Source organism: Mytilus trossulus, chromosome 9 (genome assembly GCF_036588685.1).
Source record: "Mytilus trossulus isolate FHL-02 chromosome 9, PNRI_Mtr1.1.1.hap1, whole genome shotgun sequence".
NCBI lineage: Eukaryota > Metazoa > Mollusca > Bivalvia > Mytilida > Mytilidae > Mytilus > Mytilus trossulus.
In genome coordinates this window covers 3791219-3806264 of record NC_086381.1, presented here as the reverse complement: position 1 = coordinate 3806264, position 15046 = coordinate 3791219, and the positions used below count along the sequence as shown (strand labels likewise).

The window sequence follows — 15046 nt, the reverse complement described above, 5'->3', positions numbered from 1 at the left end:
CAATTAAGGTTTTCAATGTTAGTTCTATCAATGATTTGTAAAGTAAGACTATACAAAATTAATCCTTAGTTCTAAAAAGGTTTTAATAATGATAAGAAAATCCTTCTTTTAAACTTAAATGTCTTGTCTCAGAGATTTGTCTTGCTTTATAGTTTTGCATGAATACAACTTTTCGGAATCACCTTTGAAGTTCTGTGGGATATTATCTCATTTACCAGAAATATAAATTTTGTGTAGATTTTAAACGAGTCATTTGATAGGCCTAGGGATCAATATCTTTAGTATGAGAAAGTAAATATAGTTTTAGACCATGAATATACTGAGTTTTCTATTGTCATCTTCATACTTCGAAACCGGCGTTTTACCAAATAAGGGTAGGAATGACCTTTACCGTCTGGCGTCAAACGGTCATTTTTTGTTCCCATCGTTTGCGTCAAATTGGTTAAATTTTACGTACCGTGATTCGTCAAAGGTTTCAATTAATAATTATCGTTGTCGTAATTTTTGGAAAAAAAGATAAAGTCGTTCGTCAAAATCAGTCGGTTCTTATTATCGTCGTACTGAAAGTGTACATTCTGTCGTCATGCACCAAAAATGGCCGTTAACGGCATAATTTGGCATTTTTCTACCATTATTCGTCATGCAGGTAACCCCCCCCCCCCCCCCCCCCCCCCCCCCTAAGACTTTCCAAATGTTCGTGTTTGTTCTACACTTCATAAGTAAAGACACTTAACGGACAAAAATTGGCCAAAGGGGAATAACAAAAACACATTTAGAAAATTGTGCATCTTGTATATTTTAAAACTTTTGTAACAAAAAAAAAAGCAAACAAATCTCTGTTAAAAATATTTGTTTAAAGCTAAAGTGAAGTATCATAAGGTCTCATAATGCATTTTTGCAATGTGATATATGGTCGGAGACGAACGGTCAAACAGTTATACACTACTAAGGTAGCAGATTTTGTGTCACTGTGTTTCAGAAGTCTTAAGTCACTCTTGAACGGTTCAGTGATTAACCTTATCGCCTATATTCATAAGGTCGATTACAGGTCACTGTTACACGCGCGGTGAAGTACAGGAGAATCTCTCCTATTATTGCGGAACACCCACAAAGAGACATAAGTAATATCTATTTATATACATAAAATTGCTTTACAAAGTAAGAGGAGTCAAGGAACATTATTTGCATACTAATTTATTGTTTGAATATCTGAAATGAGCTCAGAAGCGTATTGTATTAAATATCGTGGATTAATATTAACTACAGTGTAGGAACATTTAAGGGACTTTCATCATAGCTGTAATTAATGGTTTAAATGTCCCCTGGCTTATTTAAATACATTATTTTGAGTATGCTATTTGGTTTTGGATATGATGATTGTGAAAATACTAAATATTTATCTAATTGCCGTCATTTCATAAGTTTCTAGTCCTAAGATTGTACTTTTTTGGAGCTCATAGCAGAGCCGACAGTTATTTTCCATTTCTCTGAGGATCCCAGGCAGCAAACCTGAAATTCCAGATCTGCAGTAAGTAAAATAATTTCTAAGAGTATTATTTTTTTTATTATTAATTTAAATTATTTAGTGCTCTGATTAATTCGAGGTTGATGCCTTAAAATGTTATCTGCTTGCATCAGAGCCAAGTTGACATGTGGAGTACACAAGTACTAATTTCAAGTACACGAGTACTAATTTCCATTCTTAATTTTAAAATACACAGTAAGTGTTAATTTCTAGTACCCTAGACATAAGACATTATTTTATTATACCAATCATGAGCCCTTGTCGGGCAAGATACAAAAACATCATAATACAATGATTATATCATTATATAAAACATTCACCCGGTGAAACATTAGTGAAATACACAATACGTATATAATACACAAAGTAACAAAGTAATAATGAGCAATGTAAGATATTATTATGGTAAGAGGCATTGAGTGTACACTAGTACAACACTTCTTGAGTGTACACTAGTACACTAATGACTAGTACCCAATTCAATTCTCAATTTTAAAGTACACAGTCAAGTGTCAATGCTAATTTCAAGTGCACTAGTACCCGATTCCATTCTCAATTTTGAGTACCAATGAACTGGTAACTTGACATGTTGAGTACCTATTTTCAATCCTAATTTTAACATGTTTAAGAACTAATGATAATACTTATTTGTTTGAGCGAATTGTTAAGATGTGCTAAAACTTTGATGATTTCAGACATTCATGTTAGACAGAGGACACGTTAGAACTTCAGCTACCATAATTATTTGTATAAAATCATCATAATTGTCAAGACATAACAAACATATGTGTGTATATTTTATGTGGGGCCTTGGATGTTTTCCTATATACAACTGTGTTTATTCATGAGGGTGTAGATTGGGGTCTTCCATTTCTGTACTATTTAAAGTTATCATGTCTATTCTTTATATTTTGCTCATTATTCTCATTTTTTTATATATATTTATTAAAGCACCAAATTATTCTTGAGTCGTTTTTTTATTTCTTTTCCTTTTCCATTGTTTTCCTCTATTATTCTGTATTCTCTAGAACTTCATCTAGATCCTCCTTCATTATCATCAAACACACCATGACAATAACTTTCTGTGTTATGTGTTTTATATTATAAAGAACATTGTATTACAGGCACATATTTAATGGTTGACCTTGGCAGAAGTCACCACCACTTACACTCTATAATGATTAACTCATTATTACATAAAATTTGTTTTCTGCATTCCTTCATTTATTTAAAATGTGTTTTCAACATGTTTATTTTATGAGTAATTGAATTTTGTTTGTCTAGTTGACATCAACAAATATCTGTAAAACTTATTTCAAAATGCATGTTTTAATATGATCTAATATAATTAAGTTTGTTTTTGACTCCAAATATATTTTTTTAATCATGGTACGTAGGTACAAAATGTATGTAGTATATATATATATATATATATGTATGTCTTGTTTATTGAGCAGTGACATCTAGGGATGACCGTCACATGTTCATGATGTTAGATGAGGGTGGAGCTCTCACAAACATTCTTCATCAAACTAACTTTAGAATTGAGTAATTGAATGGAACTTGAAAGGGGAATATGTCAAAGAGACAACAACCCGCCTTACAAGCAGAAAACAGTGGAAGGCCACCAATGGGGCTTCAATGCTGTGAGAAACTCCTGCAACTGGAGGCTTCCTTCAGCTGGCCCCTTAACAAATATGTAGACTAGATCCGTAATAATGGATGTCTTACTTAAGTACTAAACTCTGAATTATACACAAGAAACTAAAATTAAAAATTATACAAGACTAACAAAGGCCTGACTTGGGACAGACGCAAAAATGCGCCGGGTTAAACAAACCTTTTGAGATCATGCAAATAAAGAACGATATATAGGATACAGTTACGATACTGTTGTCAAGTCATTCAAGATTGCATATTTTGACTTTAATATTGATTCACTTATAGGTTCTTTGCATTGGAATTGAACACATTTACTCTTAAACCAGTTGTTGGCATGACACGGGTTATGTTCTTCTCAATTTTTTTATGATGGTATAGTACTAAACCCCTAACGGGAGGGATTGTGCCTGATATTCATATGATGAAGACATAATCTTTCTATCAGTTTGATTGAGGTCTGGAGCTAGCATGTCAGTAACTGCTAGCAGTCTTTTGTTAATTTATGTATCATTATCATTTTGTTTACTTTCTTTTGTTACCTATTCTGACATTGGACTTGGACTTTCATTAGCTAGAGGTATAGGGGGAGGGTTGAGATCCCCACAAAAAAAACTACCCTGCGCATTTGTTAGGAATGATTTGACAACCAGAGAACAGGTTAAAGGTGAAGTCAATTTTATAAGGTTACATTTGTCATGCAGGTTGCATTGCAATATTAATGTATACTACATTTCAATCCTACATTTCACATCTACATATCACATCTACATTTCACATAAGAAATAAATCATAATATTTCTCTTATGTCATATATTATATAGTTGTCTATGATATTGCATCAAACAAAGTGAGAATTTGTAGAACGAAATTTACTTACTACTTTATTACATTAAATATAAATGCGTTGTAATAAAAAGAAATATAACTGAATCAATGAATCCGCTGACCAATAAACTATCCTGGATTTTAACATTTTTTCAGTCTCTTTAAATATTTTAACCATGGGATTTTTTTTTATTAGAATGTAGAGCATTATTAATTATCAGCCACGAGTATCATCAGGCATAATATAATTCTTAAATATAACCACATGACTGTACATGTACTTGTTTTGTTTTACAGAATGGAGAGGAAAATGCTGATTGTTTTAGGTAAGTATTAAAATAGTGAAGTAACAGGGATATTGTATATGTAAACACATATTATATTATATATTTATTTTTATTTCAAATCTCGACATGGACCCGTTACCATGGTTGCCGTCACCTTACATTTTATTGATAAATGAATGTTTTTTTTAAATAAAAAGAGCATACTACTTTCATCTTTTTCAAAATTCTCTTGTTTAGTTTTTAGTTTGATCTAATCAAGAGTGGATTTTTTTTTTTTTTTTTTTTATTAATCTTGGGAAGATATTTGTGCTGAAGCATGATATCTCTTTGTAACCATGGTTACGCCATCAATTCTAGAAAGTTAAACATATATGTATATGTAATTTTATGCTTGCTTTTGAAATCAAGTTAAAAAAATACTTTACTTATAAACATGTTAATAGTCCGGCGGCTACAAGCATATTTCAGACGAATTGTGAACATCCTGCTACAAGCATGCAATTTGGCATAGACCTTCCTCAACTATTATTCTTTTATTTCAGATAGGGAGGCATTTGAAAAAAATGTCTCACTTCCGGTAAAATCCAAAAGGGCGGACGTCATATTTGAATCAGCCTTATATCGAAGGCTAGACTAGTATTTAACAAGGTATTATTGTCATAATACTAGCATAATATTTGGTACAAACCTTGGTTATGTACTACTTTTAGATATATTTTATAGATTAGATGTCTTCAAAACCCCTACTTCCGGTTAAAATTCAACATGGCGGACTTTGTACTTAAATAAGCTTATTTTTTAGGGAGGATGATTGAAATGTGTTTACACGTATTGCTACTATCATAACATTGTGCAGGAACCTTTCTTTTGTGCTTCTGATAGAATACAATGTATAAGACATATGTCTTAATAACCCTTACTTCCGGTAATATCCAAAATGGCGGACATAAAAATATCAATTTATTATTCAAATATTCAACTTTTTGTTAAATGTAAAGAAAATGATTTTTTGTTGTGCTAGTCATTTAAATTTTGGCTTTAGGTTATCTCCGAAACCTCTTATTCTATCATGTTGTAAATGTTTAAATATAAAGTTGACACTTCCGGTAAAAATATGACGTAAGTTTAAAGATAGAGTCCTCAATCCATTTCTTCGATGTAGAGGTTTGGATAGATTGATTAAAACAACATAAAATCAATCACTATAGTACTTAAACATATTTAAAATTACTACAATTTTCGGCCAAAAATAACGATCATCCCGACATGCACACATCGCAGAGCACGAGATACCGATTTTCTGCATTAAAAATTACCGAGGCATCCTTTCTTACATCCACAATGTACAAGCTTCTGACAACATGATGAGGCCTCAAAAAGAGTTTTTTAAAAGTTATCCTCTTTGTCCCCGCCTGGAGTGGGTAGCATAAGAGCCAATCCCAAGCGCGTCTCCCTAAACACCTACCTAAGTATATTGCATGATTTACATGCTGAAAAAGACTAGACCAAGTTGAGGGAATAGCGATCTTACAGTAAAACCCCGGCGATCTAGTCTGATTAATCATCATTCTTTATGTTAAAGTCACTTCTTCGTGTGCAATCAATGTCTCCAACATAGTATTTTTTCCCCTTTTAATCAAAGAGAGAACCATATCACAACAGGTAAAGGCATGGATAACAATTAGTGTGTCAGATCACTCATTGCCTAGTGCATTTAAAAGGCCATTGATAGATATTAATCCAAAGTCTTTTACCTCCCCAAACACAATCCATAGTTCGTCTACTCCTATGTTATGGAATAGCGAAACAGTAGTGACAGCATCATCATTAACGACTGTTCGAATCATGACGCGTTTAAGTTCGTGTTTCACTGCATCAGACACATGAACCATGATTCTAGTGTCTGCCTCTTAATGTGAACTTGGTGCTGAACTTGAAATACATCACGTGGTGGATAAGATAGAATATCCTGACCATTTTTTGCTATAACTACCATACACATCCAAGACTTCATCCACTCGTATTACAGTTTCAAGGTATTTTATTTTAAGGTAAGGACATAATAACCAATCAGCATACTCGTTAGGCCGCAATTCACAATCGGAGAGCTGATTTCCCACATTAACAAAGACTGTGGCATTGTTTCCCACATCAATAAATTCCAAAAACACATATTTTCTTGCCTTGTTAACCCAATCTGTTTCTTTTTTTCGATCTTACAACAAAACCACGTATCGTTTTCAATGCCATTAAATTTATCAAATCCATAATGTGATGTTGGCTGGTCAATCATCATTCTTAATGCTAAAGTCACATCTTCAAACTCCATTTAATGTCAATAACGCAGTTCCTTTTCCAGGTCATGGATTGATATATATCTTATGCTTTTTCCCCTTCCAAATGCAAACCAAGTTTGTCTGCCTCTATGTCACGGAATAGCGCTACAGCAATGACATCATTATCGACTGTTCGAGTCATGACTCAGTTAAGTCTGTGTTTCACTGCATCAGACACATCGATCTTGATTCTAGTGTCAGTCTCTTCGTGTAAACATGGTGCTAAACTTGAAACATCATCAAGGTAGATTACACTGAACATCCGGAGCATTTGTTGCTACAACTACCTTGTACTCAAAATTGTATTGAGCAAGCTGCTGTGAATGAAAACTTAAAAGTTTTTTCTCATTGTCGTCATCTCTCAGAAAACGTTTGCCAATTTGGAGGATGTTTTTAACCCTGGATTCGTCTGTGTATTTCCTTTCCCCTAATGTTGCTCTTGCTTCTTTTAGCAGCTTTCACTACCAGTATTGTCTATATTTGCATCCGACACTTCATCCAATGTTGTAACATTTTCAAGGTGTTTCCTAACGAGTATGATGATTGGGTAATATGTCCTTACCTTAATAAAATACCTTGAAACTGTAACAAGAGTGGATGAAGTCTTTGATGAGTATGGTAGTTGTAGTAACCAATGCTCAGGATATTCTATCTTTTCCACCACGTGATGTATTTCAAGTGTAGCACCATGTTCACATAAAGAGACAGACACTAAAATCATGGTGCATGTGTCTGATGCAGTGAAACACGAACTTAAACGAGTCATGATTAACAGTCACTGATGATGCTGTCAAAACTATTTTGCTATTCCGTGACATAGGGGCAGACGAACTCTGGATTGTGTTAGGGGAGGCAAAGACCTTAGGATTAATATCTATTAATGACCTTCCAAATATACTAGGCAATGAGTGATCAAACACACTTATTTCTGACCCATACCTTTACTGGTTGGGATACGGATATTTCTTTGTTTGAAAAGGAAAAAAGACTGCATGGGAGACATTGATGGTATTTGAAGATGTGACTTTAACATAAAGAATGATGATTGATCAGACTAAATCACCGGGGTTTTACTGTAAGATCGCTCAAATTTATCAGATGGAGCTAACATGGTAAACGAAGCAAGAAAATCATTTTTTGCACAAACGGGAAGGCTAACTATAAGTGAGGCTATTCCCACAACTTGGTCTAGTCTTTTCAAGCATTTAAAGCGTGCAATATACTAATGCAGATGTTTATATTTATAGTGAGACGAGCTTGGGATTGGCTCTTATGCTACATAGTCCAGGCACTAATGGATTGCGAAGGGACAAAGAGGGTGCCTTTAAAAAAACTCTTTCTGAGGCCTCATCATTTTTTCAGAAGCTTGTACATTGTGGATGTAACAAAGGATGTCGCGGTCATTTTGAATGTGGAAAATCGTGTCTCCCGTGCACTGCGTAGAGTGCATGTGGTGTAGACTGCGAATAAACATGTGTTTTTGGCCAAATAGCAATATTTTTAATTTGTTTTAGTACTATAATGATTTTATTTTGTTTTAATCAATATATCCAAAACTCTACATCGAAGAAATGGATTGAGGACTCAACTTTAAAATTTCGTCATATTTTTACCGGAAGCGTCAACTTTATATTTTAACATTAACAACATTATAAGTTATATGGTTCGCTACTGACCCCGTACGGATCCATAGAGGGTTATAAAATCCATAGGGGGTGAGGCCGGAGGCCAAGTCCCCTATGAATTTTATTCACCCACTATGGATCCGTAGGGTGTCAGTAGTTAACCGTATAACGAATTTATCGGACGCTGGACTTTTTCTGCGGCGTTTTGCTGAAAAATAATTAATGAACAACAACAACATTAGTAGATGACGTCGCCATTAACGCGTCATGAACCCCATATGAAACTTACTTACCCCATACGGTCTCATAGGGGGTCACCACGTGACGGCGTTTAACCAATCACAACGTGATAATTCATCTGTGTTCCGATAATATAAGTTATATGGTTCGCTACTGACCCCATACGGATCCATAGAGGGTTAGTAAAATCCATAGGGGGTGAGGCCGGAGGCCGAGTCCCCTATGAATTTTATTCACCCACTATGGATCCGTAGGGTGTCAGTAGTTAACCGTATAACGAATTTATCGGACGCTGGACTTTTTCTGCGGCGTTTTGTTGAAAAATAAACAATGAAACACAACAACATGAATAGATGACGTCGCCATAAACACGTCACGAACCCCATATGAAACTTACTAACCCCATACGGTCTCATAGGGGGTCACCACGTGACGGCATTTAACCAATCACAACGTGATAATTCATCTGTGGTCCGATAAGATAGAATAAGTGGTTTTTGGGATAACTTAAAGCCAAAAGTTTAATGACCAGCACAAAAATAAACATTTTCTTTACATTTAAAAAAAAGTTGAAAATTTGAATAATGAATTGATATTTCTATGTTTACCATTTTGGATATTACCGGAAGTAAGGTTTTTTTAAGACATATGTCTTATACATTGTATCCATCAGAGAAGCACCAAAGAAAGGTTCCTGCACAATGTAATGATAGTAGCAATACGTCAAAACACATTTCAATTTCCCTCCCTAAAACATAAGCTTATTTAAGTACAATGTCCGCCATGTTGGATTTTAACCGGAAGTAGGGTTTCTGAAGACATCTAATCTATTTAATTTATCCAAAAGTAGTACATAACAAAGATGTGTACGAAATATTATGATAGTAGCATGATAATAACACATTTTTACACACTAGCCTTCGATACTTGGCTGTTTTTATTAAAATATGACGTCGATCATTTTGGATTTTACCGGAAGTGAGACATTTTTTTCAAATGCCTTCCTATTTGAAATAAAAGAGTAATAGTAGAGAAAGGTCTATGACAAATTTCATGCTTGTAGCAGGATGTGCACATTTTTTTTACAAAGCCGCCGTACTAATAAAGGGAATATAGAAGGTTCATTAATTTGAGAATCAATTTTCTTGACCCCCTTTTATGCCATCAAACCTCTTGATTTCAGATGACATTAATTCTAGATCAATTCAGTTTGAGCAAAATTCAGAGAGACTTAGAATTTATGGAAAGAATGATGGTTGTTCCCTTGACAACCCTTTTAAATAAGAGGAAATCTCTATAATAAACGAACTTGATTTGTAAGTGATGGTAGCACAAATTGGTCTATAATACTGTCACGCCCCGGTGATTTGAAAGCTGATATTTTTATTGTGGTCTCCGTTCCACACTTGATACAAACAGGTGTCCGTTGCTGAGTTCTGATACGTATTTTACAGAAGAAATAGCTTACTTTGACACTATATTATATACTGACTTTTTTATGTCTATATGTCGACTTTATTTATATGTTTAATTATTCATTTTGTATGTGTTTATACTTAGTTTGAAATTTCAGTATAACACGTGTTGTTACGTGTTCTTTTTTAATGAATAACTTGTGTATTACATCACACTTTGTATAAAATCAGGGACGCATGTTCCTACGTTGAGCTTCTCTTCCAAAAAACCTTCATGCAGTTAGCAGTCTCTCTTAAACTAGAATTTGCTGTACCAAGTAGGAGCACTTGGTGATAATGCAGTGCACCAAGTAGATTTGCTTAGTGAAAGTATTTGAATGCAGTGCACCAAATAGATGTTCCTGCTCAAAACAGATTTTCTTGCACCAAGTATGCAGAGTATTTAAATGCAGTGCACCAAGTAGATTTTACTGCACCGAGTATGCTTAGTATTTGAATGCCGTGCACCAAGTAGATCTTATTACACCGATCAATTGTTTTATTAAACTTGGTGAAAGTATTGCACATTGCCGTATTGCTTATTACATAACATATTGTGTTTCATGAACCACTGTATTTGATCATATGTATTGTTTAAATCAAAATAATACAATTATGAATTTCCATTATGATTTTTTTTATAACTTCCTACACCGGAGGATCACAAAAGTAACTACAGCTGTATATCCTGACAAGAAAGCCTCAGCACGTTACAATACCCCCAAAATAGCAGTTTTGGCTTTTAACTTGAAATTTTGATATATATATATTATATATATATATAAAATGACTGAATAAATAGTCAACGATAAATCTTACGGGGCGATGGATCATATAAACATGATGCAGTACACTACATAATATAATATATAACAAGTCTAAAAGAATACAACATCATATATATATAGATTGCCTAACAATGTAATTTTAACACACTATTTAATATGTAAATATAAGAATGTTTAAAATATTTACAAAATGATGAAAATAAACGCAATATTTCGCTAGACCAACTAGCTTTATCAAGCGTGCATCTATCCAGGTGAAATCGGATGTAGATGATAAGAAACTTTTGCAGCTCAATGTATATGTTGAACTTAGCTGCCTTGAAAATAAGAAAATTTTTTAAGAAAGTTTTGCAGCTCAATGTCTATGTTGAATTTGGATTGAGCTGCCTTAAAAATAAAAAAATAAATAAATTTTTGCAGCTCCATGTATATGTTGCTCTTGGATTTAGCTGCCTTAAAAATACATAATTGGAAGTTGAAATTAGCAACGTCCATTGGCCGATATTACGGGATAAAAAGGACGATGCTTTGTTTTTAAATTATTCTTTATCTTTCCTGTATCTTTTCTCGTCTTTTTCGTTAAGACCATCAGGTTCTAAAGTGTGGAGTTGGTGGATCCAAAAGTTTTCTCTTCTCCTTCTCGCCGTGGTGTCCCACTCGGTGTTGACTTCTATAATTTGGAAAGTGACATTTTCAAAAGGATGTTTCGTAGAACGAAGATGTCTTGTGAGAGGACAGTTTTTATTGGTTTTGTACGATGAACGATGGTTATTAAGCCGAATATTAAATTTGTCCATTGTTTCTCCCACATACTGAATGCCACAAGTGTCACATGTTAATATATAAATTGAGTTCTCCGTTTTGCAGTTGGAATTTGAGTAGATGGTATAATTTTGTTTAGTAACGGAGCTGATGAAAGAACTGTTTGTATTGGCAGCTTTACAACACAAACAATTCCTTCGACCACATTGTTTGTAGCAACCGGGCGATGGAGTAGGCTGCTTTACTAATACAGAAGTCACTAATTTGTCACGGATGTTTTTAGGTCTTCTGAAGGCCATGACTGGTGGTGATGAAAATACTTTTTTTAGATTTAAATCATTTTCTATAATTTTCCAATGCTTATGAACAATGGATGACACATTTTTAAAATCAGGATGGTAAGTGAGTACAAGGGGTGTTCTGTTAGCTGCTTTATTCTTATCTTTGTACTCAAGAAGTTCTTGGCGACTAGTTTTGTTTGCTCTTTCGAAAGCGCTATCAATGATGTTGTTATTGTATCCTCGAACAACTAGATGTTTACGAAGTTGTCCAAGTCTAGCATCTTTCGTATTTTCATTAGAGCATATTCTCTTGATTCGTAATGCCTGGCTGAATGGGATACCACGGGAGCAATGTTTAGGATGGCAACTTTTTGGAGAAAGGAATTGATGTTTGTCCGTTTGTTTGGTATGAAGGTCCGTTATAATGGTTCCGTTCTTGATGTAACTCGTAGTATCAAGGAAGTTAATTTTCTCCATAGAGAATTCAGATGTAAATTTTATTGAATGGTGGAAAGAGTTACAGTGTTCTAGAAATTCATTAAGATGTTTTTGTGAATCTGTCCATTTGAAATCAATATCGTCAATGAATCGGAACCATGATAAGGGCTGATATGGAGCACTAGCCAAGAGGCGTTTTTCAAGTTGGCCCATAAATATGTTGGCATATGACGGTGCCATTTTTGTGCCCATACTAGTACCGTCTATCTGGAGATAGTGTTTTTCATTGAAAGAGAAGTTGAAAAACGCCTCTTGGCTAGTGCTCCATATCAGCCCTTATCATGGTTCCGATTCATTGACGATATTGATTTCAAATGGACAGATTCACAAAAACATCTTAATGAATTTCTAGAACACTGTAACTCTTTCCACCATTCAATAAAATTTACATCTGAATTCTCTATGGAGAAAATTAACTTCCTTGATACTACGAGTTACATCAAGAACGGAACCATTATAACGGACCTTCATACCAAACAAACGGACAAACATCAATTCCTTTCTCCAAAAAGTTGCCATCCTAAACATTGCTCCCGTGGTATCCCATTCAGCCAGGCATTACGAATCAAGAGAATATGCTCTAATGAAAATACGAAAGATGCTAGACTTGGACAACTTCGTAAACATCTAGTTGTTCGAGGATACAATAACAACATCATTGATAGCGCTTTCGAAAGAGCAAACAAAACTAGTCGCCAAGAACTTCTTGAGTACAAAGATAAGAATAAAGCAGCTAACAGAACACCCCTTGTACTCACTTACCATCCTGATTTTAAAAATGTGTCATCCATTGTTCATAAGCATTGGAAAATTATAGAAAATGATTTAAATCTAAAAAAAGTATTTTCATCACCACCAGTCATGGCCTTCAGAAGACCTAAAAACATCCGTGACAAATTAGTGACTTCTGTGTTAGTAAAGCAGCCTACTCCATCGCCCGGTTGCTACAAACAATGTGGTCGAAGGAATTGTTTGTGTTGTAAAGCTGCCAATACAAACAGTTCTTTCATCAGCTCCGTTACTAAACAAAATTATACCATCTACTCAAATTCCAACTGCAAAACGGAGAACTCAATTTATATATTAACATGTGACACTTGTGGCATTCAGTATGTGGGAGAAACAATGGACAAATTTAATATTCGGCTTAATAACCATCGTTCATCGTACAAAACCAATAAAAACTGTCCTCTCACAAGACATCTTCGTTCTACGAAACATCCTTTTGAAAATGTCACTTTCCAAATTATAGAAGTCAACACCGAGTGGGACACCACGGCGAGAAGGAGAAGAGAAAACTTTTGGATCCACCAACTCCACACTTTAGAACCTGATGGTCTTAACGAAAAAGACGAGAAAAGATACAGGAAAGATAAAGAATAATTTAAAAACAAAGCATCGTCCTTTTTATCCCGTAATATCGGCCAATGGACGTTGCTAATTTCAACTTCCAATTATGTATTTTTAAGGCAGCTAAATCCAAGAGCAACATATACATGGAGCTGCAAAAATTTATTTATTTTTTTATTTTTAAGGCAGCTCAATCCAAATTCAACATAGACATTGAGCTGCAAAACTTTCTTAAAAAATTTTCTTATTTTCAAGGCAGCTAAGTTCAACATATACATTGAGCTGCAAAAGTTTCTTATCATCTACATCCGATTTCACCTGGATAGATGCACGCTTGATAAAGCTAGTTGGTCTAGCGAAATATTGCGTTTATTTTCATCATTTTGTAAATATTTTAAACATTCTTATATTTACATATTAAATAGTGTGTTAAAATTACATTGTTAGGCAATCTATAATTTTATTTGTGTAATTGAATTAATCTCTGTACTGATTAATCCACACTCCCATAGATTTGTATGTCATGTGCTGCTATTTATAGGCACTTATATATATATATATATATATATATATGTTAGTGGCAATATAAGTAAAATTATGCATTATATTTAAATCCTAGGCATTCAATAAGTCATTGCCTTAAATTTTTAACCATTATTAGAGTATCTTATACTATTTAATATAATTGTAACCTTAATTTACATGATTTACAATTCCTCAGTAGATACTTGTGTACAACACAGGCTCTTGAGAGCCTTCAGTTTGGTTGTTTTTTTTGTGAAAAAGTTTTGGAAATGATCCGACTGTATTGTATCAATATGATGCAATGTGAACTAGGTGAGCCATACATGCTACTTAGACTTATTGGACATTATTGCCATTTTTAGACAAGGACAAATCTGCAAAAATTAAATCACTTGGATTTTATTACATTTTTTCAGCATCACTAGTTCTCTCTTTTTTTCAGAACTTTTGGTTCTGTTAAGTTTGACAATTGCTGAAGGAGAATGTCCTTATAAGGGTCTGAAAAGACAGTTCGCTGATAAAGGGAAAGATTATGCTGATGTGAACCCAAATATTTCAGGAGCCTATGACTTTAATCCAAAACTTCCAATAAAAGTATACGGAGAATCCTATGAACAATATATTCATTACAAGATAGGAAATGGCACCAGATGTTCATTTGCTGTATTTGTTCGCAGTAAGTAAGTTAATTCCAATGTGTATCTTATTGAAATAATAAAAGATGTGGTAATGCTTTTTGAGTACAAATGAGACAACTTTTGACAAAATTGAAGTGGATGTTTAACATGTTTAAGCATTAAGCAATCATAGGCAACTTAAAGTTAAACTTAAAGTAGAAAACTCATACCTTATAATTGGCTTTTAACATGATAAAAGGCCATAATGGAA

The 15046-nt window shown here is 34.0% G+C and overlaps 1 long non-coding RNA gene across 1 annotated transcript; it reads left to right on the top strand.

Moving 5' to 3' along the window:
- Positions 1-1091: 1091 nt before the first annotated feature.
- Positions 1092-14828, top strand: LOC134683506 (uncharacterized). Its single transcript, XR_010101039.1, has 3 exons — positions 1092-1528; positions 4310-4338; positions 14601-14828. It is a non-coding gene; the product is annotated as an uncharacterized LOC134683506 (long non-coding RNA).
- The last annotated feature ends 218 nt before the right edge of the window (positions 14829-15046 follow it).